The sequence below is a fragment of the Tenrec ecaudatus genome, chromosome 3 (assembly GCF_050624435.1).
Source record: "Tenrec ecaudatus isolate mTenEca1 chromosome 3, mTenEca1.hap1, whole genome shotgun sequence".
Taxonomy (NCBI): Eukaryota; Metazoa; Chordata; class Mammalia; order Afrosoricida; family Tenrecidae; genus Tenrec; species Tenrec ecaudatus.
Genome location: NC_134532.1, coordinates 70,068,594 through 70,096,388, shown reverse-complemented (window position 1 = coordinate 70,096,388; position 27,795 = coordinate 70,068,594). Strand labels below are relative to the sequence as shown.

General features: G+C 41.8%; 1 protein-coding gene and 1 long non-coding RNA gene across 3 annotated transcripts in view; one reads left to right on the top strand and one right to left on the bottom strand.

The window, feature by feature from the left end:
* Positions 1-60: 60 nt before the first annotated feature.
* LOC142442606 (uncharacterized) lies at positions 61-22,922 on the bottom strand. Its single transcript, XR_012783446.1, has 3 exons — positions 22,614-22,922; positions 21,461-21,546; positions 61-1,947 (listed from the first exon to the last, which is right to left on the bottom strand). It is a non-coding gene; the product is annotated as an uncharacterized LOC142442606 (long non-coding RNA).
* MMAA (metabolism of cobalamin associated A) overlaps positions 22,914-27,795 on the top strand; it is a 37,092-nt gene continuing 32,210 nt past the window's right edge. Inside the window, exon 1 of one of the 2 annotated variants that reach the window (XM_075543730.1) lies at positions 22,914-23,043. The gene's annotated coding sequence lies outside the window, so the exon portion shown is untranslated. Of the gene's footprint in view, positions 23,044-23,154; positions 23,285-27,795 lie in introns of those variants that run through there. The other variant, XM_075543729.1, reaches the window with a different exon arrangement.

The window sequence follows — 27,795 nt, the reverse complement described above, 5'->3', positions numbered from 1 at the left end:
ATGTGTATAGGAGAGAGCTTTATATACAAGAGCAATTGAATATTGAGAAAGCATTCCAGCCCAATCCAGATCAAGTCCATAAGTCTGCTATTAGCCCATATGTCCGATACCAATCTATAAAGTCATCTTTAGACTCATGAAACACATGCAATGATGTCAAATGCAGGAAAATCACAGGCCAGTGGGTGCAAAGTCTTGTGGATCCAGTGCCGGTAGAAGCATCTCAGCGCTGGCAGGGTCTCCACGTGGCTACTCCAGTCCCCAGGGTATGAGGTCTATCAGTGTAGTGACTTGTGTCTTGTCAGTCGAGCATCTCTCAGGGAGTGAGCCGAAGAAGAAGAGTCTGTCTCCCACCTCCAAGGAAGAAATCCAGAAATTCCTAGAATTCTCAGAAGGCCATGCCCACACAGAGGCCTCATTGGCTATGATCTGATTGACAGACTAGACTCTACCCCTTCACTCTTAATCCTATCAAGTCCCAAATTGACACCAGATTCTGTAACTACCACATGCCATTTGACCAAATTGTCCCATGAGACTTTGGTCCTAAGTCTTCAGTCCCAGGAAACCACTTCCGGAAGGTGTTTGGTGATGAAGATAGCTATATAATCTTTTAAAGTATAGCCTTATTAGGCTTTTTATTTTTGCAAGGGATGGGGTGGCTATTTGATTTTTCAGGTCATTAACTCAAATCATACAAGTGAAAATAACAAGCTTACTGGCAACATGCCTCGAGATATTCTTTTCTAAACTCAAAGACAGTATATCTACATTATGATAGAATACAAAGCATGTGATTACTGTACTAACAAGATTATTTTATCTCACTGTCCAATTTTTATGACTTGTGTCCTTTTCACCACTGGATGCCTACCAACTGCCAGGATGGTTTGTCTCTGCCTCATCTCTTCAGGAAGTAACACAAAGAAAAGTATTTTCCTGAAAAATTTTGGATTTCCACTCCAGCCCCCACCCCCTACCCTAATGTCCATATATTTAGGTGTGGGTGGGTGTGGCTGGGCTATAATACATTGTCATTAAAAGTCTCTTTTTTTCTCTTCCTTTTTCAATTATTTTATAAGATTAGTTTTATCTTTTTTATTATAGAAATAAACTAAGTCCTCAGGGAAAATGTGAAAACTGTAATATAAATAATATAAAGGAGCAAACGCTTCATCAGGAGTCCCTGGGGGGGGGTGCAATTGGAAGTGCGAGACTGCTAACTAAAAGGTGAGTGGTTTTAACCCACCCAGATGGGCTTCCAAAGAAAGGTCTGGCAACCTACATCCCCAAAGTCACAACCTTGAAGACCCTGTGGAGCAGTTAATTCTACTCTGCATATACAGGGTGGTCAGGAGTGGGATCAAGTCAATGGCAACTGGTTTTTTGGTAGGGGTGTTTGTTTGTTTTTTTGGTTTATAATCTCCTCAATCACGGTTAACTAGTTTTACTTGCTTCCTCCTGGCAATTTATTTTTTCTAAAGTTATTTTTACATCATCAAGATTTATTTTATATCATCTTTTTCACTAGTGCAGAATAGACCTGATCCTTCTGCCAGTATCATGATACTTTCTGCCAGTATCCTGTTGAACTATCTCAATAGCAGATAACATTTAATTGTCTGGATAACAGATAATATATTAGACTATGATTTCCAGTGTTTTGAATGACAAATAAGGCTTTGATGAATTTCATTTTTTTTAAGTAACTGCCAACCTTGACTTTTCAGAGGCATCAGAAGTGCAAGAGGGCCTGTTCTGAGCAATTCTGATTCCATAATCGGGGCTGTGGCCAAATCGTTTGCATTTCTGACGGGGTCTAGGGCTGCTGCTGCTGGTCCCAGGAACACTCTTAGAATCAGGTAACAACAGGATGTTGATTCTTGTTATTCTTGTTAATACATTTCTCAAAAAAGGATGCTTCTGCCCTCCAAGGTAGGTTCCACCCTTGATATGGAAGAAAAATAAGTAAATAATGCCTATCTTCATTAGAAAGGATGCAGTGAGGTCTATTAAAAGATTCTCTAAAACTTCCAGCGACTGGATTTTGCTGACTTGTGGGTTTCGCTGTGGAATTTTACTGGAACAGTTGTCCAGCTGACCCGGGAGCTATATCGTTATACAGCTGGTCTCCCTCCCTCTCTTTTTTTTTCAGTCACCTGCTCTCATTTAATTCATTTCCTTTGGTGTTTTCCTTCCTCTGGGAAGTCTCTGACATCTGTCCCACATACTTCTTTATGAATACACAGGCTCATCTTTTATCTTTATTTTTAACTTTTATGAGTCACTGACCACTTTTTTGCATTTCATTCCTCGTGCTTCTAAAGGACGCTGTCTACTATCATTCTTTATGATTGCTTATTTTTTATTTCTTACGTGTTTATACAGTTAAAATCAGTTGACATTCATATTTAATCGGAGCCTAAAGCCAAATACTAGTAGCACATCCCTTCTCACCTCGTTGGCACCATCATGTGGTGAAATTATGCAGCGCATGTAAGACCTGGTGCCATTATAGCGCATTCTATGGCGTTAACAAGGAAGCCGGAGAATCAGAGGTTGAGAGACCTGAAGCAATCCTGCTACTTCTGTAAGTGTAGAGCAAAACAGGAAGTAGTAAAAGCCAATGATTACTATGGGGACTCTGGAGTCAATGACCTGTGCTCAAAGCCTGGCTTTTCCCCTTACTGTCCTGTGACTTTGGGCATGTTTATCGATCCCCTATGCTTTAATTTCCTCAGAAATGAAATGAAATGGGGATACCAAAATCATCAACCTCATAGGAAGGATGAAAGAAACAATGTTATGATAATAGCACAATGTCCTTCACATAGTTCAATAACATCAGCTATGGTGGATGAGTTTTTAAACAAATGCTAACATTTGGTTTTTCATTTATGTTCGATCCCAGAATAGAATGACTACCAGAAAAGAAGACTTTGCCTGAAAATTTAGAAAAGTATGCCAAAATGGAAGAACGTTTTTCAAAATGGTCAGTAGTAGGAGGAAGTGTAAGACTGCGAAACATGGGCATTGAAAAAGCATTTATTTTAATTCTATATTTTTAAGAGATATCACTGCTGATATCAGATTAATCTTGGCTGAAAGAAGAGAATATACAAAACGATGGTTACTTTGGTTTTGGTGACTATGCCAAGACATTAGACTACGTAACAACAACAAAAACCCTCACTGCCATAGAGTCTATTTCAACTCATAGCAACCCTATAGGAAAGAGTAGCACTGTCAGTGGGGTTCTGAGACCGCCACTCTTTCAATGTGTGGACACCCTCATATGTGTACATCGTAAGAAACTATGGACATCTGTATCAGACAGGGTTCTCTAGAGAGATAAAACCAGATTGCTGATAATTTTGTATATATATTTATAAAAATAGATAGCTAGATAACACAAGAAACAAACTGTTAAATTATATAAAGATAGATATATAATACAAGAAATGAACAGTTAAATTATAAAGCAGTACAAATGGCTCAGTGCAACTCATTCCCGTGAGAGAGTTGTGAGACACTGGCAGTCCTTCAAGTCTTGAGCCGCCATGTAGTCCTCTGTAGAGACATTTAGGCTATCCCAGCACAGGCAGCAAACAGCAAGGCAGGTCACCAACTGTCAGCCAGGTCACCAACTGTCAGTCCCCAGCTCCAGAGATGGAAATTCCAACCGTGTGGCCTTAAAGGGACCTCAACTTACAGCAACACAGTAAACAGGCTAGGCGTCCCACAGGTAGTGTACCATGTAAACTGATGTAAATTGAGGCACAGAACAAGCAAGGCAGCCACACACTGGTCCGATGATTAAAGAGTGAGAGACAAGAAAGGCGAGGCTCACTGAGCCATTTATCTCTCCGCCCTTCAATTAATCCCACTTGTGTTTACTGGCCAGGCTGGCACAATAAACTATCTCAACATCCTTGAGAAGAATGGGAATTCTAGAATACCTCATTGTGCTCAAGCAGGGCTCACACATGAATCAGGAAGCAGTTATGCAAATGGAACAAAAAATACTGAATGGTTTAAATTCAGAAGAGGTGTGTGTCAGGGTTGTCTCTTCTCACCATACTTTTTCAATCGGTATGCTGAGCAAGTCATAAGAGAAGCTGGGTTATATGACGAAGCGTGTGGCACAGGTTAGGAGGAAGGCTTATTAACAACTTGCAATATGTAGCTGACATACCTAAAAGTGAGGAGGACTTGAAGCACTTGCTGTTGAAGATCAAGTATTGCAGCCTTCAGTATTGATTACAACCCAATGTCAAGATCAAAAGCCTCACAACTGGGCCATTCAATAACATCATGATACATGGAGAAAAGGCTGATGTTGTCCAAAATTTCGTCTTGTTCGGGTCAACAATCAATCCTAATGGATGCAGCAGTCAAGAGGTCAAAGGACCAGATGGGTAAAGCTATAGAGACCATAACTGCATTGATGGTTTCTTGGGGTCATGGCAGGAGGAGGTTGGGGGAAAATGGGGAGCTGATAACAGTGAGTACAAGAAAGAAGAAATTTTTCTAAAATTGATTGTGGAAGATGATTGTACAATCCATTTTAATATGATTGAACTACTGGATTTTATGATGTGTGGATTATATGCCAATAAATCTTTTTTAAAAAAAAGATGCAGTGCCCTGTGAAAATCTGCTGCACAAGACTATTCAAGGATGTTACTTTGAGAGCTAAAGTGTACTTGAACCAAGCCATGGTATTTTTAATTGCCTCATATGCATGTGAAAGTTTGATGTTGAATAAGAAAGACAGAACTGACGCATTTGGATGGTAGTGGTGGAGAAAAATATTAAAAGTACCACAGGCTGTCAAAAAGGCAAACAAGTCTGTTTTGGAAGAAGTACAGTCAGCGTACAGCCAGAGTGCTCCTTAGAGGGTTGGATGGAGAGGCTTCATCTTCCATACTTGGGACATGTTGACAGGAGGGACCAGTCCTTGGCAAAGGACATTTTGCTTGGTACAGTGGAGGGACAGTGAAAAGAGAGGTAGGCCCTCAATGAGATGGATTGACTCGGTGGCTGCAACAATGGGCACCAGCATGGGAACGAGCATGAGGATGGTGCGGGACTAGGCAGTGTTTTGTTCTGTTGTGTGTAAGGTCACTTTGGGTAGGGACAGACTCAGTAGCACCTAGCAACAACAAAAGAGAAGAGAAATTTCTGGGAAGAGAGATCTTCTACAATTGATTTACAAAGTGAACGTTGGAAATGATCAGGTTAAATATAAACCCTAGATCCATAAATATCATCAATGAAAAATAGGGGGGAAATACAATGAAAAGACACCCACCCTGTAGACTGCAAAATAGAGAACTAGAACATTCTAAAAGTCTGACATGGATGCACATCTAAAGACTTCATCTAAAGAATTGAAAAAGAATCCACCGATTGGCAAAAAATATTTAGCAAAGGTATATCAGATAGTCATTTTTTAAAAATCTATTGAAAACTATGACACTTTAATCAGAAAAGTACAAATAGGCTAGTGAAAAAGGGGCACAAGACAGACAATTTACTAAAGATGACATCCAGATTACCAACAATCAAGTAGAAATATTTGCATTCATTAACAAGATAAAAACAATTTAAAAAAATGAGATACCGCCTCACACGGACACTCTTAGCAAAATTCAATAAAACAGAAAAGAATAAATGCTGGAGAGAATGTGGAGACTGGAATGCTCATACATTGCTGGTGGAATTGTAGAAATGACACAAATATTATGGAAATCAGTAGTGTTTCTTTAAACAGATGCAATAGAAAGACCTATGATCCTGCAATCTTTCTACTTGGTAGATACTCTAAAGAAATAAAGCACACAACACAAACCTACATATTGCAGGAATGTCTATTGTAGCAAAAAGATGGAAAGAGTAAAAAAACAAACAATCAAGCAAACAGAAAATCCTCTGAGTATACAGGAATGGATAAGCAAACTGGTGCATTCATACAGTGAGATATTATGCATCCTTAAAAGCAATGGCAAGTTTGTTAAATACCTTAAGATGGATAAAATTAAAGAATATTATGCTTAACAAAGTCAAGCTCAGAAAGATAATTTTTTAATGATACTATCTTTATAAAGGAAAAGAAAACACCGAAGAATAAGACTTTAATGACTGCAAGGAGGTCCCGGAGGGTGGTGGTGTTACGGTTGGGGGTAAAGGAAGGGACAGGAAACTATGGAAGAAGCAAGGGTAGGGAAACAAAATAATAATAATAATAAAGAAACAAAAAAGAACCCCATCTACAGAGGTTTAATGATACTGCTACTGACTTCATGACAACTCTGTAGGGCAGGGTAGAAGTGCCCCTGTGGATTTCTGAGACTGCAACTCTTTACAAGAGTAGAACACCTAATGTTTCGCTCTTGGAGCAGCTGGTGGTTTCAAACTGCTGGCCTTGGCATTAGCATCCTAACACATATCCTATACCCCAGGGCTCCCTGAGTCTGAATGGCCACCATGGTAGTGAGTCTGTTTGTTTGGGTTTGTTATTGATTCAATTAATGGGCTGTGCCAAAGCATAGGCTATGAGGTGTGTGTGTGTGTGTGTGACTATTATATTCCCGCAAATAAAAAGGGGAGAAACGTGTATGTATAAATAAAAGCGAGAATGAATTAAATTTTTAAAGAGCGATCACAGCCTTAAAAAACCTTCAAAATCCTTACCCGTCACATCTAAACATTGGTCTGAGTGGCTCTGAAAGGAGGAAAAGTAAAACAGAAATGGATTTGGACTCTTTTGTGGCATACAAGTTGGGTTCAAGAAGACAGACAGACAGAAGCATGACCTGGTTAAGTGTACCAAAATTGGTGGTCAAAATAAATAATGATGGAGTAACTTACAAGCCGTTTCCTTCACGGTGAAAGAAACCCGTGCAATACCGCACATGACTCACAGTCCGAAAGGCTCTCAGAGGTCCTGTTAGAGAGCAGTTTACAATGGAAACAACTTCGAAAGAGATAACGTACAGGAAAAACCTGGGCGTTTAAAGTTTCCTATTGTAAATTTTCATTTTAATTATTCTTGGAGAATATTGCGATAGAAAAGAGATTTGGAACAAATGAGTGTGGAAGAATGCACTCTTTTAGACCGTAAGTCCTCACTATGCAGAAAGCATGGGCAAGCTTACCAATGCCAGAATCATATATTCAGTGTCCCAACTGTGGCATCCCTCAGATAGCCAGCATTGTTCAGGGAATATTTGTTATGCCATTATGCAAATATAGCCCATGTTCATTATCTACTTATTAAATTCATCAAAAGCTGTCTAGAAACAGATTTTTCTATTTTGTCAACTACACCCACTGTCTTGCTCTCAGATTTTTTGAATCAATGTTTTCAAACTGTGAAGGAAGCAAGATGTGGGCATAATTTAATGAATGTTAAACACGTTGTAATTCTGTGTAAGTACAATCTTCAAGTCTATGGAGGCCGCCTGCAGTTGATCCCAGCATACCCCAGTCTCAGGCATTGCCAGGCTAGTGCACGTGGTTAGAAGGCCGGAGAAAGGAAGGCAGGCATCCACAAGCAGTTTCCATGTGAATCAACCAATGTACACAAAGGAAAAATGTCTTCAGTGTCAGACTGAACGTTCGAGACTGGTAGTTTGGAAAATCTATGGGTTTGATTGCTGGGATTTGGGGATTGTCCAGAGATCTTCTTATTACTCATTTCTATTTTAATTTCATTGTGGTCAAAGGATCTATTTTACATGGCTTGAATTCTTTTAAATTAATTGAGACTTGTTTTATAGATCATAATAGTGTATCTGGGGAAGCGCTCTGTGCGCTTTTGAAAAGAATGTGCACTTCGCTGTTGTTGGGTGGAGTGCTCTGTAAATGTCACCAGGTTTGGGGAGTTGGCGCCTGCATTTCTTCGAGCTGCTAGCACAGAAATGCCACACATGGGTGGCTTTCACAAACAGAAATGTGTTTTCTAACAGCACGGGAGGCTGGAAGTCCAAGTTTAGGGCACTCACTACACGAGAAGGTTCTCCCTGTCAGCTTGTCTCAGTTTGTACTCCTCCATTCTTCGGTGGTCTTCATGTGGCGTGTAACTTCCCCTCTGTGTTTGCAACTCAGTGTCTAACGGGCCCATTTTATATTGCAGAGATCCACACACGGCACTAAAATGGTCTTATTGCCATAACCGAGATAGTCCTGTCCCCTTATATGTGTTTAACATTTACAACATTTTGGGGGGATATAATTCAATCCCAAACAGTTGATACTACATTTAAAGTTGTCTGTATTCTGTCTAATTTTTCTGTCAGGTTGTTTCATCACCTATTGAGAAGAATTAAAGTGTTCAACAAAAATTGTGACGGTTCATTTCTCCACGCAGTCCCATCAGTTTGGCTTTATATATGTTGAAGTGCTGCTTATTAGGCGCACAAGCATGCCGGCTTGTTAGGTTCTCTTGCTAAATGGACCCGTTTATCTTTATGAAATGGACTTCTTTCTTCCTGAGAACAACTCCTTTGTCTGAAGCCCACACTAATATTAGCACAACCACAGCAGCTTTCTTTGCGTTAGTGACAGCAAGTTTTCCAAAAGGCGCGTGAGAAAATGGAATTAAAGGAATAGAATTTTTCCATAAATTTTTTTAAGTCCCCCCATGTGACTTTTTTTCATTCTTTTACTTTTAATTTATTTATGTTTATGAATTTACTGTGATAGGTAGGTTTATAGGAACATGTGGGATTAAGGTTGCACTTTGATTGGAGGGTAGAGATAAATGGCTTGGCAAGCCCCATCCCTCTCTCTCTCTTGCTCTCTGCTGATCAGATCAGCGCATAGCTGCTTTAGCTAGTTCTCTGCCTCAACTTGTGAGCTACACGACTTGGGGGGACAGCCAACCCATGGATCTTGTCACTAGAGCTTGAGGTTCCTTCGAGACCTAATTCTCCAATGCTGCTAGTGTATACAATGCTTGAGCTTGAGGTTATCAGGTCCTGTCGTCTGGCTTTGCTTGATTTCGATAGCCCATCCGGCCTGCTTCACTAAGTTCCTTAGCTGCTGACTGTTGGTGACCTGCCCTGCTGCCTGTGGCCGGATGCCTGGGTTGCTCTAGAGAAGACTCAGCTGTTTGCTTCCTTGACCCTTGAACCCAGCAGCCCTCGTGAGTTGAAGGACTTCCAGAATATTAACTGTTCCACAGAAGTGAGTTGAACCTACCTCTCTGTACTGCTGTGTGGACTAATTAGCTATTATATTCCTTTGTGCTCGCTCTATCTATCTATCTATCATCTATAAAAATTCATAGGTGTCCTGGTTTTATTTCTCTAGAGAACACTAACACACTGTGTGTGTACATTTTAGGCAGCATGCAGTTGAGTCTTCCTTTTTTAATCCAATCAGACAATTTTTGCCTTTTAATAGGGTCAATTCAAAACTTAAACTCACTGCCATCCAATCAATCAGCCCTATCCAACAGTGTAAAGTTGCTCCCGTAGGTTTCTGAGACTGTAACTCTTTACAATTGTAGAAAGCCTTGTTTTCTTCTCATGGAGTGGCTCAGTTTCAAACTGCTGATCTTGTGGTTAGCAGCTCAACACATAGCCACAATGCCATCAGGGCTCCTTTAATTTGGGTATATAGATATTTACGTTTAATGTGATTATTTATATCATTCGGCTTAAATGCATTATTCTAATATTTGCTTTTTATTTATCCCCATTGTTCTTTGTTCCCCTCTTCTGGATTTCTTTGGGGTTAATTGAATTTTTATGGCTTTTTTTTTTTTTTACCTCTTCTTGGCTTCTTTGCAATTGTTCTCTGGTTGTTTCATTGGCTGTTTAGGTGTTTGTAACATACCTACTTAACTTATCTGAAGCTACCTTCAGGCTCCTATTAACCACTTCACATAGAGTTTTAAACCATACATTCTTCCTCACAGCCTTTCCTGCTACTGCTGCCATCAATTTGCTTATATGTGATAGAAACTAAAGAGCTGTTGTTAGCTGCCTTCCAGTCTTTTCAACTCAAATTAAATCATTGTCCACACAGTAGTTGCTACATTTGAGCCCATTGTTACAGCCACTGTGTCAATCCATCTCATGGAAGGTCTTTCTCTTTTTCCTCTGTCCTTCTGCTTTACCAAGCATGATGTCCTTTGCCAAGGACTAGCCTCTCCAGATAGCACCTCCAAAGTACATGCAACACTCTCTCACCATTCCCGCAAAAATGGTAGAATTTTTTCTTATTATTTGCTATTATTTTTGCTTAAATAATCAAGTGTTTTTATACAGGAATATAAATAAAAAGAAATAAGATCTTTGGATATTTGCCAGTTATCTGTTCTGGGGTTCACCATTGGAGAGGATTAATAGATTTATTTTTCAGTATGGTATTGGTTTCCTTGTGCCTGAAGAACTTCATTTAACATTTCTTGTAGAGCGGTTCTGTTGGGGAAGCATCCTTTCAGATTTATATAAATGCTTACTTTTAGATTTATATACATCTGAAAAAGTTGTTTTGCTTTTGAACCATCTATTTCACTGGCAGCGTAGTGGTTATGCATTGGACAGCAGTTCAAACCATCAGCTGCTACTCAGGAGAAAGACAAGGCTTTCCACCTCCTGTGAAGAGTTACCTTTAAAAAAAAAACAACAACAACAAAACCCCACAAAACAAGAGTTACAGTCTCAGAAACCCACAGGGGCAATTCTACCCTGTCCTATAGGGTCACAATAAGTCAGAATCAACTCCATGGCAGTGAGTTTGGTTTGGCTTAGTTTATTTCACTTGGTGGAGCATTCTAGATGGACAGTTTGTTTTTGTCAGTCCATTAAGGAGGTGTCTATATTCCAAGTACCCAATCATCACCTCTCTTTCAAACTGCCTTGTTACAAATGAGAAATCAACTATCCCTCTTTTCTTTGTTCCTCCAAATGTTATCTTTTGTTTTCTGATTACTTTAAAAATTCTTCTTTTTCACTGCTCTGAGAAATATGATTACAATGTGTTTTGGTGTAGTCAGTTTCCACTGATTAATTTTTCTCTTCATTGTGGCTTATATTTTAATCATTATTTGCATGTCTTACAATTTTTGATTGGCTGGCAGAATTGAACATTTTCCTTGAATTGGCTGCCAAATGTTTTTAAAATTATATTCGTATCCCTGTAATATTCTGGGGCCTTGTTCGAGGACATAGTCTGGTTTCTTAGAATCTAACCAGGCAAAGAGCTGCGCTTTTTGTTGTTGTTAGGAGCCATTAAGTCGGTTGAAAACATTGAGTCCTTCAATATTGCAAGTGTGAAGTGTAATTTATGTATACAGTGTAGTTGCACACTACCTATTTCTCCCTTTAACCGTGAAGGTATATTTAATGTTTAGTTTTCACATTGGTTTATAATAATGTCTTAATTTTTACACTACTCATTACTCCTATTAATAAACAGGCCCCCAATGAGATGGAATGACACAATGGCTGCAACTATGGGTTGAAGGAGAGGAACAATTGTGAGCATGGCACAGGACCAGGCAGTGTTTCGTTCTGTTGTGCAGAGTCACTGTGGGTCAGAACCAACTCGATGGCCCCTAACAACAACATAAATAAATACACACGAATCAATCAATGCGATACGTGGAAAGTTGCTGGCAGAAATGACCAGGATAAATCCAAGTGAAAACAATATAAACTAATCTCATGGCAAAGGAAGAGGAGGAAAATTTGAATGGAAAGAATGAGCTTGCATGTTTAGGGCATTCAGGACTGGGTGTACATGTAAACATAAAAGAATAAAAATTGGCCACGTACAGAAGTTGTGCATCACTTATTTAGCTGAACCTGGTGTCAAAAACACTTTCTGCGAAGGTCCAAAGAGAAAGTATGCGGAGCCGTAGGGCACTAAAATTTGAATTGCATATACCCTATATACTCAAGTATTAGCCAAGGCACCTAATTGTACCACAAAAACGGAATTAAAAATGTGCTGAAAACCTTGGCTTATACACGAGGATATATGGTAATGTTCATGTGCCATAATAAATTAGTCTTCATTTTCTTTTTTTCAGTTATTTAAAAATGTACAAGCCCATTTTAGGGCTTAATCTGTGTAAAAACAGTCACCGGGCTGGCCTTACCCCCAGAGCTGCAGTGTGCTCAACTCTGGTCTAAATGAGGGTTGCTCGACTTCAGTACTGTTAACAAATGATGCTGTGGGGTCAAGCGGCGTGGATCTCGTGGACCATGGAATGCTTAGCAGCATCCCAGCCTTTAGTCACTAGATGCCTATAGCACCCCCAGCTCCAAATTGTGACAACCAAAACTATGTTCAGATTTTATCAACGGTCTTTTGAGGACAAACTTGCCTTTGTCTGAGAATCACTGAACTAGAGCATGAAACACAAAGGAAAATTTTCACAAACAGATTCCATTTATATAAATAAATAAATCTATTATCACATTCCACAATTCACCCCTCAGTTTGAAGTACTCTCGTGACTTCTGTGTTGCTGTAAGCTACGCCACTAGTATTTCAAATGCCAGCAGGGTCACCCATGGTCAAAGGGAGGTACAAATCAAACATCAAAATAAACAATGAAAATAATGAGTTACAACCCACTGAAAGAAACCAGAATCCATTAGTCTCCATTAGTATTATATGAGTAAATAAATGATTACATATTTAATTGGGGGAGCAAAGAAAGCTCTTGCTTCTATAGATAGAAGAAACGATGCCAACACAATCACCATTTAGCACCCATCATAAAGGTTGCCAACAATGGCTGATGGATAGAAGTTTGATAAGCAGGGTATGAATGTAATCTCAGAAGGCTTTCCTCCCCAAATACTAATCAATTATACAAAGGGAAAGATAGTGGGATTTACGGAGGAGAAATCTGGTAGATACAAACATGATCGGGTGACCAAGGTTAGTATCCCAGTGATATATTATGTGACTCTAGGTGTGATGCAAAAAGGAGCCCTGCAAGCATAGTGTTAGGCTACTAACTGCAAGGTCAGCAGTTCAAAATCACCAGCCACTTTGAAGGAGAAAGATGAGGCTTTTTCAGTTCCTGTAAGAGTTATTAAGAGTCTCAGAATCCCCAGGGGCAGTTTTACTTTGTCCTATGGGGTGGCTATGATGGGGAAACAAGTCCATGGAAGTGAGCTGAGATGTGATAGAGCGGTGTGAATACAGCCTCTTTGTGTGGCACTCATTCTTGTTAAGAGCGCATTACTTAAGGCTGGTCATGAGGAAACACCAGGCAGACCCAGGGTGGAAGTCAACCAAGGTACTGAAAGCCTATTCTCTGTGAAACTTTCAAGGGCATGAAAGACGAGAAAAGGCTAATATACAGCTCAAGTTGAAAGGGTATGAGAAGACATGATAACTGAACCCAGTGCCAAAGACCTGGATGCTATCCAGAGAGAAAAGGACATTGCAAGGACAGCTGGCAAAGTATACCCATGGACTGTAAGGTGGCAGGGTAGCAATGCTCATCGGGAAGGTAGCATGCCATTATGTAAACAGTGTCTTTATTTTGGCAAACACGTCAATCATTTAGGGGAGAAGGGTCAACATGTCTGCTTGGTCTCAAAACATGCTAATGACAGTGGTAACTACAGAAGGAGCTAATGTGCTGTAACTGGGGAATCTGGGTTGAAGGCACTCGGTAGTTTTCAAGACTATTCTGAGAACTTTAATTTAAAACTGTTGTTAGATATTCTTTTTTAAAAGTGCCCACTCAATTCTGAAATAAAGTATGAAATGCATGTCCAAAACCAAACTCACTGCCATTGAGTTGGTACTGATTCATAGTGATCCTATAGGACAGGGTAGAACTGCCCTTGTAGGTTTCTGAGACTGTAACTCTTGACTGGAGTAGAAAGCCCTGTGTTTCTCCTGAGAAGTGGCTGGTGGTTTCAAATTGCTGACCTTGAGGTTAGCATCCCAACTCATAACCACTATGCCACCAGGGAAATACACATGATTGATAAAATACATATCAATGTGCAGGGTAACCATATTATGGTTTCAGGTTTGCTTATGTTTGTTTCATGCTCCAGTGATTTAGATACCTCCTCAAAACATTAAGTGGAAAAGATTAATTTTTTTCATAATCATATGTGTTAGTCTGGGTTGACTAGAGAAACAAAACCAGGGAAACTCATATATGTATAAGAAAGAACTTTATATACAAGAGCAATTGAATATTGAGAAAACATCCCAGCCCAGTTCAGATCAAGTCCATAGTCCAATAGTATGGACTTGGTAGAATGCAGTTTGAAATTTCGTGAAGAAAATGGAAATTTGACATCTACCTCACATCTACCCCACTTCACTTTCACTACTTCACAATGTTATTGGTATCCCATATGTCTGATACTAATCTACAAATTCCTCTTCAGATTCATGAAACACATGAGATGACACTGAATACAAGATCAGAAGACAGTGGGTAGAAAGTCTTGTGGATCCAATAGTGATATAAGCATCTCAGCACTGGTGTGAGTCTTCATGTGGCTCCTCCAGCTCCAGGGCTCTAACATAGCTCCCTGTGTCTTATCCACAGGAAGATGAAGCAGAGAGCAGCTTTTGCCTCCAGTGAGCTATTTATCTCCTTAGTGCCTCCAAATGAGGTCATCAAGATGAGACCTGATTGACAGGCTAGCCTCCACCCCTTCACAAGTTGACAGGTGATTAAGTAAATGCCACATCTATCTTTCAGAAGCCAAGCTATTCAGATCAAGAGGGTAAAATCTTAAAACAAACAAACAACTAAACAAATACATTAGACTAAGAGGACATAGCTAAAGCTCTTCACTTAAAGCCAAAAAGCCTTAAAAACAACTAGCCTCTTTTTCTACAAAATGCAAATATGGAAGTGAGGTAGATGTCAAATTTCCATTTTTTTTACTCAATTTCAAACAATGCACTCTACCAGGAACTCGCAGCAACACTGGCCTTGTGGTTGTTAGTTACTATCAAGATGATTTCAGCACATGGCAACCCTGTGCGAGGGGAGGGAGACTGCTCCACAGGGCTTTTGAGGCTGCAAAATTTCAGCAGCAGATCGCCAGACCTGTCTTCTGAGTGCCTCTGGGTGTGCTCAGAGTGCCAGTGTTCCAGTTAGCAGTTGAGTGCTTAATCATGTGTGCAACCCAAGGACTCCAAGGTTCATCTAGCCTGCAACCATCATTTGATCAGTCTCATTTCATCTGTTGTGTGTAATTCTATCAAATAGAGAATTAAAAAATAACCCTTTGAAAGTATCACCTGTCCCAATTGCTGGAGTGATAGCTTATATTACACAGTTAGCAGTAATTCACATAAAGTGTTTTAGGAGTCCCTGTAAAATCGTGGGCTACCCTTTGGGCTGCTAGCTGTGAGGTAAGCAATTAAAACCCACCAGCTGCTGCCCAGGACAAAGATGAGGTGCTCTGCTCCTGTGACTACTTACAGCCTCAGAAACCCTATGCAGGGTGCCATGAGTTAGAATCGACTTGATGGTAGTGAGTTTATAATTTAGCAGCATTTAGAAGATGTGGCGTGGAAAGTTGAAGCTATCAAAAGGTGAGCAAAGTGTTAGGTATCCAGGCACAGTTTTGTACACACTTTTTGATGGTTATGAACAAACTAATTGCTGTGGAGAGTGTGCGTTTATCTCTGGAGGTAATATGAGCATTGCTGAGTTGTTGGAAGCTAGAAAAATAGCATACAAATGGACTAGTGATGAGAAACAAGCAATGAAAACCAGTATCAATACAACTACACAATAAAATGTAGTACCTCCAATTAAATACACCTTCCCAACTAGCTAAATTGATATGAAGTTCCATAACTTGGCAATTTTTTTTTTGTCTTTAAGCTAAGAAATGGCAACCTACAGGATGTATACAGCGGGAGAAGGATGTGGCCATTGGCTCTCATAAGAGTGTACAGTCTGGAAAATTATAGAGTAATTCCATTCTGCCCTATCCAGTCACTATGGGATCAAACAACACTGTGGCAGTGGGTTTGGTTTATCTAGCCTTAGGAACCCTGGTGGTGCACTGGTTCAATGCTCAGCAGCTAATGAAAAGGTTGGCCATCGGCACCCACCAGCCACTCAGTGGAAGAAAGATGCGGCAGTCGGCTTCCATGAAGATCTCAGCTTTGTACAGCGGTTCCACTCTGCCCGCCAAGGTACTGTCTCTGAGAATGGAGTCAAGGACCATGGGCTTGGCTTTCAGTTTTTATACTATTGATTTGCTGCCACCTGCTGGGAGGCAGAGAGGGGTGCCCAGTGTAGGAGGGCAAAAGCGACAGTTTAACAAGTCATTAACACTCTTAGCCCATTACATGAAACGTAATCCAGGTAACGCTGGGTCTCAAAAAAATCAGTAATTAAAAAAAAATCAGTAATTTTTGAATATGAACTTCATCTAAAAAGGGGAGAGCACTTTTTTTTAACCGAAGAAAAATTAGAACCTCTACTTACTGAATATTCTCTCACTCCCATCTAATGGATTCCTTCCAAAGCATTGCAGCCCTATAGGAGAGTGCAGAACTGCCCCATAGGTTTCCAAGACTGCAGAGAGCTTCATCATCGTCCCTAGGGGTGGCTGATGAGTTCAAATCAACAACCTTGTGGTTCACAGCCCACCACTTAACACCTTTGCCACTTTAATGAATCTTTTAGTAAAACAGAATACAAAATCTACTAATTGAAGTAATACTAATATAATAGTGTTAGGTGGAATAATGGCTTAATGCCTACACCCTAATTCCTAGTGTACAGAGTACAACCAAGAGGCACAGACAATTATTTTTAGCCCAGCTGGCACTTTCAAGTGATAGACTGCTATTCACAAGGACAACGGTTGAAACCCACTAGCTGTTCTGTGGGAGAGAGATGAAGGTACCCGCTCATGTAAAGGTCAGTAAACTCATGTAGGGTCACCTGGAGTTGCAACTGTCTCTGTGGTAGTGGGTTTTTTGGTCAGGGGGTGGGGGAGGTTGAAATTGAATGGAAATTGTCCAAATAGATTTTGAAGTTGCTTGGGGCAGTGATTCCTTTTCCCTCCATTTTAGCCTCTCTTTTGTAATGGGAATATCCACAACCATTATCCTGTTTGGTGTTTTTTTTTGGGAAGCAGATAACTTGCTTTTTAATTTCACGATCCCTAGATGGTAAGGAATTGCTGTCCCAGAATTATCCCCTGCACCCTAGCCTTAGTTTAGTTCGTTGATGAGACTCAGCACCTATGAGAACTTGACGAGATGCTTAAGGGTTGACACTATGGGAGGTCCTGGGACAGGGCAAATGACTTGTGCATGTGGATGGATGCAAAAGTTTGAAGGCCACGGACTGACTGTGACACAAAGATATTCAAACCCTAATCACTGGAATTTGACCAAAAGAATTTTGCAGATGTAATTAAAGCCAAGGGATTTGAGATCAGGATATCATTTTGGAATATCTGAGTGAGCCCAATTTAATCATGTGAATATTTAAAAGCAGAGAATATCTTTCAGTGGTGGATAGTTATGTGATTGATGGGAAAAGGACTTGACCTGATGTTACTAGCATTGACTATTGAGGAAGGGGTGCATGAACCCAGAAATACATGCATCCTCTAGAAGCTGGAAAGGGAAGAGAAACCGAGCCTCCCTCCCCTCTCCCTGCCCCCCAAACCTCCAGACAAGGATGCAGACAGCTGGCACCTTGATTTTAGCCCAGTGAGACCCACATTGGACTTCAGACCTGCAGAACTGAAAAATAAACTTGTCTTAAATCACTGTTTGTGGGAATGTGACAGTAACAATTCATCACTATTACACTGACAAGATGGGTTGACTCAATGGCTGCAGCAATAGGCTCACATAGAACAACTGTGAGGATGGCACAGGCCTGGGCAGTGTTGCACTCTGTTGTTCACTGGGTCACTATGAGTCAGAACTGACTTGAAGGCCCCTGACAGCAATGGCAATAAAGTCAGCCAACAGGAGCCCTGGTGGTACTAGTGGCTAAGAATTGGACTGCCAAGCCACAAGGGCAACATTCCAAATCCATCAGTGGCTCCACAGTAGAGAGATGAGGCCGTCTGCTCCTGTAACGATTTACAGTCTCAGAAACCACACATGTATTCTCCAAGAGAAGGAATCAACCACACCCATGGGTTTGGTTGTGGGTAACACTTATGCAGGGGTTTCTCACCTGATAGCTCATTTAAGAAAGGAAGTCAAAGTACCTCTGAAGGCATACAGCTTTCAGAAGAAATGACGTTTCAAATTCAGTTTTCTCTAGCTGTCCAAACTCACTACCTCCAATTCTTTTTTCCTATTCCCACTGAAACCTACCCAATCCAGTTTTTGTCCCTATCACTACTTTGAAGTCAGTTGAAACTTCCTGTTATAAAATCGAGGTGGACTTACATGACGTTCTTCACTAGGCTTTAGTGCCACCCCTTCCCCAACCCTCGGTTCTCCCACAGTCATCACTGGGTTTAAATCTTTTTGCTAAATCCTCTTCTCCAGAGCTCTGAAATAAGATCTCTTAGGCCCTCGTCTCAATCTATTGGCTTCCTTGGGTGGCTCCATTTGTGCTGAACTAATTTGAAGGATGGTGGTGCAAATTCATCTCTCAGTGCTACAGAAGTCCTGACAGCAGCTTCTGTGGACATTAAAGCCCAAAGATCCCCACGGAGCGGTTCTACTCTGCAATCCACGGAGTTGCCATGAGTTGAAATCGACTTGCCAAGAGTGGGTTTGATTTTGTTTTTTAATATGTTGATCATTCCCAAATTTGTACCCCCCCCCCACCAACCTTCAGATGCATATTCAAGTTCTTTACATGTAAGTCTAGTAGGCATTTCAGACTTAACATATCGAACTCCTGCAGTCTTCCCCATAGCAGCCTAAGATATTCCATCCTCCCAGTTTCTCAGGCCAGGAACATTCTTGACTTCTCTTTTTTATTCCTACTCCCAATCTAACCCATCAACAAACCCTCCTGGTTCAGCCTTTATCATACACCCCCAAATATGGCCACTTTTCACCACCTTCACTGCATCTGTCCTGGCCCACTCAAACTGTATCTCTGCTGAGTAGTGGATTATGTGTTGGGCTAGTAACCACAAGATCAGCAGTGTGAACCCACCAGCAGCTCCCCAGGAGAAAGATGAGGTTTTGAGTTCCTATACAGATTTACAGCTTTGGAAACTGTCCTAGTCCAGATGGACTAGAGAAACAAATCCAGGGAGACTCTTATATGTGTAAGAAAGAGCTTGACAACACAGAATAATTGAATATTAAGAAAACATCCCAGCCCAGTCCAAGTCCATAAGCCCGACATTAGCCCATGTCTGATACCAGTCCATAAATTCCTCTTCAGACTCATGCAACAAATGCAATGATACTGAATGCAAGAAGATCACAGGTCAATGGGTGGACAGTCTTGTGGATCAAGTGGCAGTGGAAGCATCTCAGCACTGGCATGTCTCCATGTGGCTCCCCCAGCTCCAGGGCTCTGGCTCCATCAGCATAGCTCCATGTGGCTTGTCAGCAGGAAGACGAAGCAGAGTGTGTGTCCCGCCTCCAGGGAGGAAGACAGGAGTTCCCAGACTCCTCAGGAGGCCATGCCCACACAGAGGCTTGATTGTCTATGACCTGATTGACAGGCTAGACTCCACCCCTATAACCTATTTAACAAGTTGAAATGAAATTATGTAACTGCCACAGAAACCCTCAGGGGCAATTCTACTCTGCCCATTGTGATGAGTCAGAATGGACTCAGTGGCAGTGAGTTATTTTTGAGTATAGTGCCTGGCATATACCAGCCACTTGCTAAATATATGCTGACATTATTCTAGGACAACATACACAGCCTAAGAGACGAAAACATGAAATGCATGATATACTCGTACATTAATATTGCTTAGATTAATAAATGGTCTCAGTGTGCAGATTGAGCATCACGTGCTTTCAAGAGTGTGGTCATTCCTTGAAGTGCCCTTTTCCACAGCTTTTAGCTATAGTACACCATTTCTTAGGGTTAGATGGTAAGAAAACCACCGCTTACGTAAACATTGCATGTTCTTTTTAGTATTTAGAGCTAAAATGGCAATTGTCTGGGCAATCTTTCCCCTACTACTTATTTTGAAAAATTACAAACCTACAGAAAAACCAAAAGCCCAGTTTCATCTAGACACAATATTGGGTAATTACATAATCTGTTGTCAATTTGAGGCTATTAAGAGTGAAGGGTGGAGCTTAGCCTATCAATCAGGTCACAGCTTGATTACCTCATTTGGAGGTGCTAAGGAGATAAACAGCACACTGGAGGTGGGACACAGGCTCACTCCCTGTGAAACATTACTGATAAGCCTGATGGAGCTATGCTGATGTAGACAGAACCCTGGAGTTGGAGGAGCCACATGGAGACCCACGGCAGCACTGAGAGGCTTCTACCGCTACTGGATCCACAAGACTTTCTACCCACTGGCCTGTGATCTTGCTGAATTTGGAATCATTGCATGTTTCCTAAGTCTGAAGAGAAATTTATACATTGGCATTGGACATATAGATTAATATTGGACTTATGGACTTGGCTGGGATGTTTTCCCCGTATTTCAATTGCTCTTGTATATAAAGCTCTTTCATATACACGAGTATCTGTGAATTTATTTCTCTAGTGAACCCAAACTAACACAATAATTGCTACCATCATGCCACTCCATACTCCTTCAGTCTCTTATCAGACACATACTCTTTTTGGCCTAGGCTATCTGGTAATGTAGTAGTAATTATGCATTGGCCTGTGATACACAGGTCAGCAATTCGAAACCACTAGCCACTCCAAGGAGAAAGATGGGGCTTTCTACTTCCTTAAAGAGTTAGTCTCAGAAACCCATAGGGGCAGTTCTATCTTGTCCTATAGTTTTGTCAGTGAACATGGTTTGGATTTTATCTGAAAGAAGTCCACTAACATCTTAACTTCAGCCCTAAAGGCTTAAGTATGCCTCTCTTAAGGACAAAAGCATATTCCTAATAACTGCAGTTGACAATATAGTAATACTTAATAAGTTCTGTATTAAAACACTATGTCTATTATACACCCATGTTCCATTTTTCCCCAGATGTATTAAAAATGTCCTTTACTTTTAAAAATCCAAAAATCTTATCCATTCCACAGTCACTTTTAATATAGGCCAGTCCTCCTGTTTATTGGGTTGTTTTGTCTATCATGACACTGGTATAATGATAAAGTCCATATAAGTCAATTCCTGGATCAAGAAGCTGCCAGAGTACCACCCCCGCACACTCTGAGGCCACTGCTCCAGCGCCAGCCACACCTGCCACAGCTGTGACTCAAGCTCTGGGCCTGGAGGTCAGATGGGATCCATAGTCTGAAGGGGACCGAAGGTGCATTTTTATTTAGCCACCCCCTCCACCCCGCCCCCAGGTTCTGTTTTATAAGTGGTCCAACGTCAACTACCTTTTTTCTGTATGCTTTCCAAAGCGGGGTTTTTTCTTCTCCTCCATGTTTAATTAAAATATCTGCTCAGTGTTGATTTACCATTCCTACAAAAGAGGTAGAAACTTTGAGCAACTTAGGGGTTTTTGTTTTGGTTTTAAGGTGTTTTTCTCTTTCTTTTAAATACACTTCCCCAAAGGGAAAAAAAACACAAAGGAAAACATGTATAGCCATGAACAGATGCTGGCTACACGTTTAATATGCGTGCTACATAGCTGCATGCCCCACAGCCACACAGCCTTGGGCTTATGCTTTCCTCAGTTTTGGGGATGCAAACAATAGTTTCACCCATGAAGCAACTACTGAGACTTTGTAAAGGGTTAATGTTCCATGGAACACAGTTTAGGGGACATTTGAAAATAAGTGAAAGAAAAAAGCAAAATGTACTACTGTTTTGAGTGGAGCAATATTGAAAGTCAGTTAAAAAAAATTAACAACCATCTCATTTCCTTACTCAAATGAAGCTTACTGCCACAAGCTGAAACGGATTCCCAGTGACCCTGTCTCCAGAGTTTGAGGCTATGAATCTACTAGGGCCAGACAGCCTCATATTTCTCCAACAGAGAGGTGGGTGGGTTTGAACTGCCTGCTTTCAGGTTATCAACCCAATGCTTCCCTACAGGCCACCAGGCTCCTTTCTTGGGTCATTCAAATGATAATTTCATAATTACTTAACCCTTATTTAAAAAGCTGTACAGATTAACCACCACAACACTAACTCAAACAAATGAAATACTCTTTCCCAAATCTTATCCTTATTTTGTTCAGTACTGAGGTTTGAAACCAGGTCACTTTTGATACTCTTTTGTCATGGCCTTGTGCTTAAATATTCTTCTAGGGCCTGTAACTACATTTACTACTTAGAACATTGGGGTGCGCGCGGGGAGGGGGGGTTAGTTACCAACCTCCCCCACGTCCCTCCAGTGAGTATTAAATAATGAGCACGTCTGTTTTCTTCTCGGCGTCAGGTGAGCGCCCTTCACCCGCAGGGTGTTTCCTGAGAGCATCCCTGCGGGGCTGAGAGCGGCCAACTAGTTAACCAAAACGAAGGGAGGGCTTTTAGGGAAACCACTTCAGCCGCTTCAAATAACATTACACATCGTGCTATACGGACCTTGCGTTGTATGTGGGCTGACCGCGGAGCATTTATTTATCCCAACGGGTTACAGGTGTCCCGTTTCCCGGGAAGAAGTGAGACTGGGCGCCCCACCCGCACCTGGAAGCGCCAAGGCCGCGGCGGAGAACACATGCCTGAGGGAAAAGACCTGGCGAGAAGCAAAAGCTGCCCCAAGGCTCTGCGCTGCCCGCGTCGCTTCACTTTCCCAAGGATTTCTCGGCGGCCAGACTTCCGGCCAGCTCGGCGGTCTGTCGCTCGCGCGCTCTTCACAGCTCGCCAGGAAGCCGCCCCTACGTCGGGAGCGCAGGCCACGCCCCTCACGCCGTGCGCCACGCGGCGGCGCTGCGCCTGCGCGCCTCCTGGAGCGGGGGTGGGACGGACCCGGCGGAAGGGGCGGGGCGCGGCTGCACTTCCGTGGACTCGGAGGGTGAGTATTGGGCGGGGGTTGAGCGTGACACACGGTAATCAGGGCCGTGCTCCCCGAGTCTCGGGGCTCGATGGTGCCGGGGTACCGACCTGGGGTCGGGGGTCGCCCCCTGCAGGATTGGGGTGGGGGAGGGAGCAGAGGATATTATTGAAATGGATAATGTTGAGGGGGCAGTGAGACAAGCAGGTGTCGGCGAGTCCAGTTCTTGTTTGGCTTCTTTTTCCTTAAAAAGACCTGCCTTGTAAGTAATGTTTTAAATTTGTCATCATTGTGAGCTTGGTGAGCTGACGGCTTAGCCGCCCAGCTCATGACCCACTCTGCCACCAAGGACCCGAACAAGATGAACCAAACGGATCGACTTCGACCCAGCCAGTGTGCGTTTCTGAGACTTAACCGAAGTAGAAAGTGGCTGGTGGTTTCGAATTGCTGACCTTGAGGATCACAGTCCAGTTCGTAAACGCTACCCCACCAGGACACCTCCAAAGCTCCTTAGATACTATCACAGAGGGAAAAACAAAACACCCCACAGTACCAAAGATGTGTATGTGGTCGGATGTAAAGCGACACCGGCCTCTACTGATAGGATTTTTTTTATTACATGCAAGAGGAGTTTTTGGCTATTTCCGAAGGTAGATGTCACTTGAAGTTCTACCTCATATTTGCTTTTGAGCCTATAAGGTGTTTTGTTGGTTTGTTTTTTAAAAAGGGAAAACAGCTCGCCTTATGTGTATTATTTCCTGCTCATGGTTTTAAAAGGAGCCCTGGTGGTCACGAGGTGGGCTGCTAATTACAAGGTCAGCTGTTCAAACCCACCAGCTGCTCTGAGGGCGAAAAATGAGGCTTCTGCAGCCTTAGAAACCCACGGAGCAGATCTGCTGGTTCATGTAGGGTCGCAATGAGGAAGAATCCACTCGGTGGCACTGAATTATAGTTATAATGGTTTTAAAGAAGTGTTGGTCTGTTAACCCAACATGTCAGCTGCTCCGAGGGAGAAATGCAGTTTGGCAGCCTGCTTTGTAAAGATTCACAGCCTCCGAAACCTTATGGAATAGTCGTACCCTGTACTATAGGGTGGCTATAAGAACCCACCCCATGGCAGCGGGTCTGGTGTAAAGATCCTAACCTGAACCTTTTGCAGTACTGATCATGAGTCTGGTACAGGCAGGTGAGGCACCGGACTTGGCATCAGCAGAGGCAGTGGCTGCTGCTGGGCCTGGGCTGTTCCTACTGTTCAGGGAGTTTGAACAGTGGTGGGCTGGACACACACCAGCCCTCTCCATACTTGATTGCTCTCACCCTCTTCCTACTATCCCCCTCTCCGCTCTTGGGATGAGGTCCTCTGGTCTCCTCTAGCAGTAGCTGCAGTAGTATCTGCACAGCCAGCCAGAAGTGGGATCCCATTGTATTTAACTGTGGTGCCCCGCAACATCCAAATCACACGATGATCTATTTTACAGACTGTCATGGAGCCTGAACTAAGCATACCTTGTGCATGTAGCGTTTATACTGAAAGCCATAAGTAGTGCCTCCAGATTCTGTTAAACACTGTATTTGGACCTGGGCTGGGTCACTTTGCCAGCAGAGGATTTACTGACTTCAAATAATATGGATTTCCTCATTAGCAAATGGAAAACCACCCAAGACAAATACATATGATAGAGTTTTCTTGTTTTAATACTTTTTGGAAATGTTAATGTGTTAGTCTGGGAAGACTGGAGAAATAAATTCATAGACATGTGTATACGGAAGAGGTTTATATACAAGAGAATTGCACATTGAAAACATCCCAGTCCAGATCAAGTCCATAAGTCCAATATTAGCCTATATGTCTGATGCCAATCTATAAATTCCTCTTGAGACTCACGAAACACATGCAATGACATCAAATTTAGGAAGATCACAAGGCAGTGGGTGGGAAGTCTTGTAGATTCAGTGGCATTGTAAGCATCTCAGTGCTGGCAGGGATCTCCATGTGGCTTCTCCAGGTCCAGGGTTCTGGCTGCATCAGGGTAGGTCCATGCGGCTTCTCCTCAGGGATGTCTTGCAGGGAGTGAGCAGAGACAGACCGTGTCTTCCACCTCCAAGGAGGAGAAAACAGGAGTTCCCAGAATTCTCAGGAGAAAGCCATACCCACACAGGCCTCATTGGCCATGATCACTCTTAATCCTCTCAAGTCCCAAATTGACACCAGATTATGTAACTACCACAGTTGTAGCTTAAGATAGCTTTAAAAGCAAATTCAAACCACCTTGATGCTAATTGACTCCATGGCAGGGAGTTTTATGAGGAAACCAAAAGTTTCCTCTGGCTTCTGTGAAATTCTTAAATTGGTGGGGAGCTGGGCTGTCTAAAATGTCTAGAATATTCTCTTACCTAGTAAACACTTCATGTATATATATGAGGGGGTACCCCTCCCCCCCAACCAGAATTGCTCTGGGTGGAGCGTAGCTCACATAGTATGCATTTTCTCCTGCTAGGCAAGCATCCAGCAACTTGTTCCGCGTTAGTGCACCCAATGATGTTGCCTGGGAAGGTTCTTTCTGGTCACAGTGAATTTTTTTTTCATAAAAGCAGTTTCACTTGAATCTCATATTTTGTGATGACCGATTTAATAAAACAACATACAGCTATGAAATTTTGTTTCCTGCTTGTGGAAAAATGCTGCAGAAACTGTTGTGATGTTGAACACAGCTTACAAGGACAGTACTAATAGAAAAACTCAAGTGTAACAGTGGTTTTCTCATTTCTAAAAAGGTGAAATGTCAATTCTGGATGTCCGTTAACTTCCTAAATGGACAAAAATGTTGACTCATAGTGCATTTGCACTTCGTTCCACTAGATCAACATTTCTATTTAGAGGTTCTGAAAAGATTGTGCAACAGTGCCTGACAAAAAAGGCCTGACTTGTGAGAGTGGGGGGGACTGGTTTTGCCACCACGACAATGCACCTGCTCATGGCAGCCGTCTCTAGTGTATCAGGTTTTTGCAAAAAACAGCATGCCTCTCTTGCTTCATGCACCTCTCTTACCTGATCTCGCTTCATGCGACTTCTTTATGTTTCTGCAAATGTAGAGGGACATGGAAGGACAGCAATTTGAAGATGTAGAAGAGGTGAAGATAAAAATGAGGGAGGTGTTGTCAGCCATCCAAACAGACGAGTTTGAAAAATGTTTCCAAGAATGGAATCGCAGATTTGACAAATGTTTTAAGTGTAATGGAGAGTCCTTTGAAGGTGATAAGGTTGTTATGTAAAAAAATCCCAAAACATTTAAATACATAGCCTTGAAAAAAATATTCCGGTTGTTTTTTGGGGGTGGTACCCCTGCATATGTTCTAGGTGGTGGTGAGTGGCTTCCCCTCTTGGTTACTCCGTGTACACTAGAACGAAACACTCCCCAGCCCCTCACCATCCGCACTATTGTTGTCTGTGGACCTGTAGTCACTGTGTCACTCCTTCTTAGTGAGGGCCTTCCTCCTTTACGCTGACCTTCCACCCAGCAGGATTTCTGTGTCCCTTCTGACCGTGTGCCCAGCATATGACCGTGTGCCCAGCATCCTTGCTTCTAAAAAATATTCTGACTACTTCCTCCATGACAGATTTGTTAGTTCTTCTGGCAATTTGTAGTATATTCACTCTTCCTCAATACTCAGATGCAACAGTTCTTCTTGGATCTTCCTTATTCGTTGCCTCACGTCCATATGCTTATGAGGTGATTGAAAGGACCGTGACTTGGCTTCAGCATACTTTTATCATCATTGCTTTTTAGCACTTTTACATTAAAGGGATCTTTGGCAGCAGACTTGCCCAGTTTTGTGTGTTGTTTGATTTCTAGACTGCTTTTATGGGTGTTGATTATGGATCCTAGTAAAATTAAATTCTTGATATCATGATATTGCTCTTTGATCCATTTGTGCGCTTCTGCTTTATTTGATTTGTAATCCATGCTACAAGCTGGAATATTTACTTTTCATCGGTAAATGCTGCAAGATCTCTACCTTTTTGTCACCTACCTATCACACGTCGTTAGAGTCCTTGTCCAATCATGATGCTTTCTTCGTCTTCCAATAGGCCAACATACAAGTTGAATGAGTAGGGTAAAAGGATACACCTTTTCTGATTTTAAAGCATACATTGTCTCCTGTCTCGTTAAGTGACCGCCTCTTGTTCCATGTGTAAGTTCTGCATGAGCGAAATTAAGTGTTCTGAAATTCCTATTCTTTGCAATGTTATTCATGATTTGTTATGACTCAAGCTGACAAATGTCTTCAGGTAGTCAATAAAACACAGGTAAATTTTTTTCTGTTATTTTCTTTTAGCCAAGATGTAGCTCACATTGGCAATATTGCCTTTAATCCATGTCCTCTTCTGAATCCAGCATCAATTTCTGAAAGTTACCTTAGACTGCTGCCACTGTTTTTGACTTAGTTTCATCATAACTTTACTTACATTTGATATAAATATTATTGAATACTTTCCTTATTCTGTTGGATCACAGAATGGTCACAAATAGGAATCTAACTGCTGGTTGGCCAGGTACCTGTCTTTCAAATTTCTTTGCATAAACAGTGTGTTAGATAGGGTTCTCCAATGATACAAAACCAGGACACTTAGATAGATACAACACGAAGAAATAAAAAGCTAATTAGTCCACAGAGCAGTACAGAGGGCCCAGTTCAACCTACTTCCATGAGACAGTTAATACAGGGGCAGTCCTTCAACTCACGAGGGCTGCTGGGTGCAAGTCAAGGAAG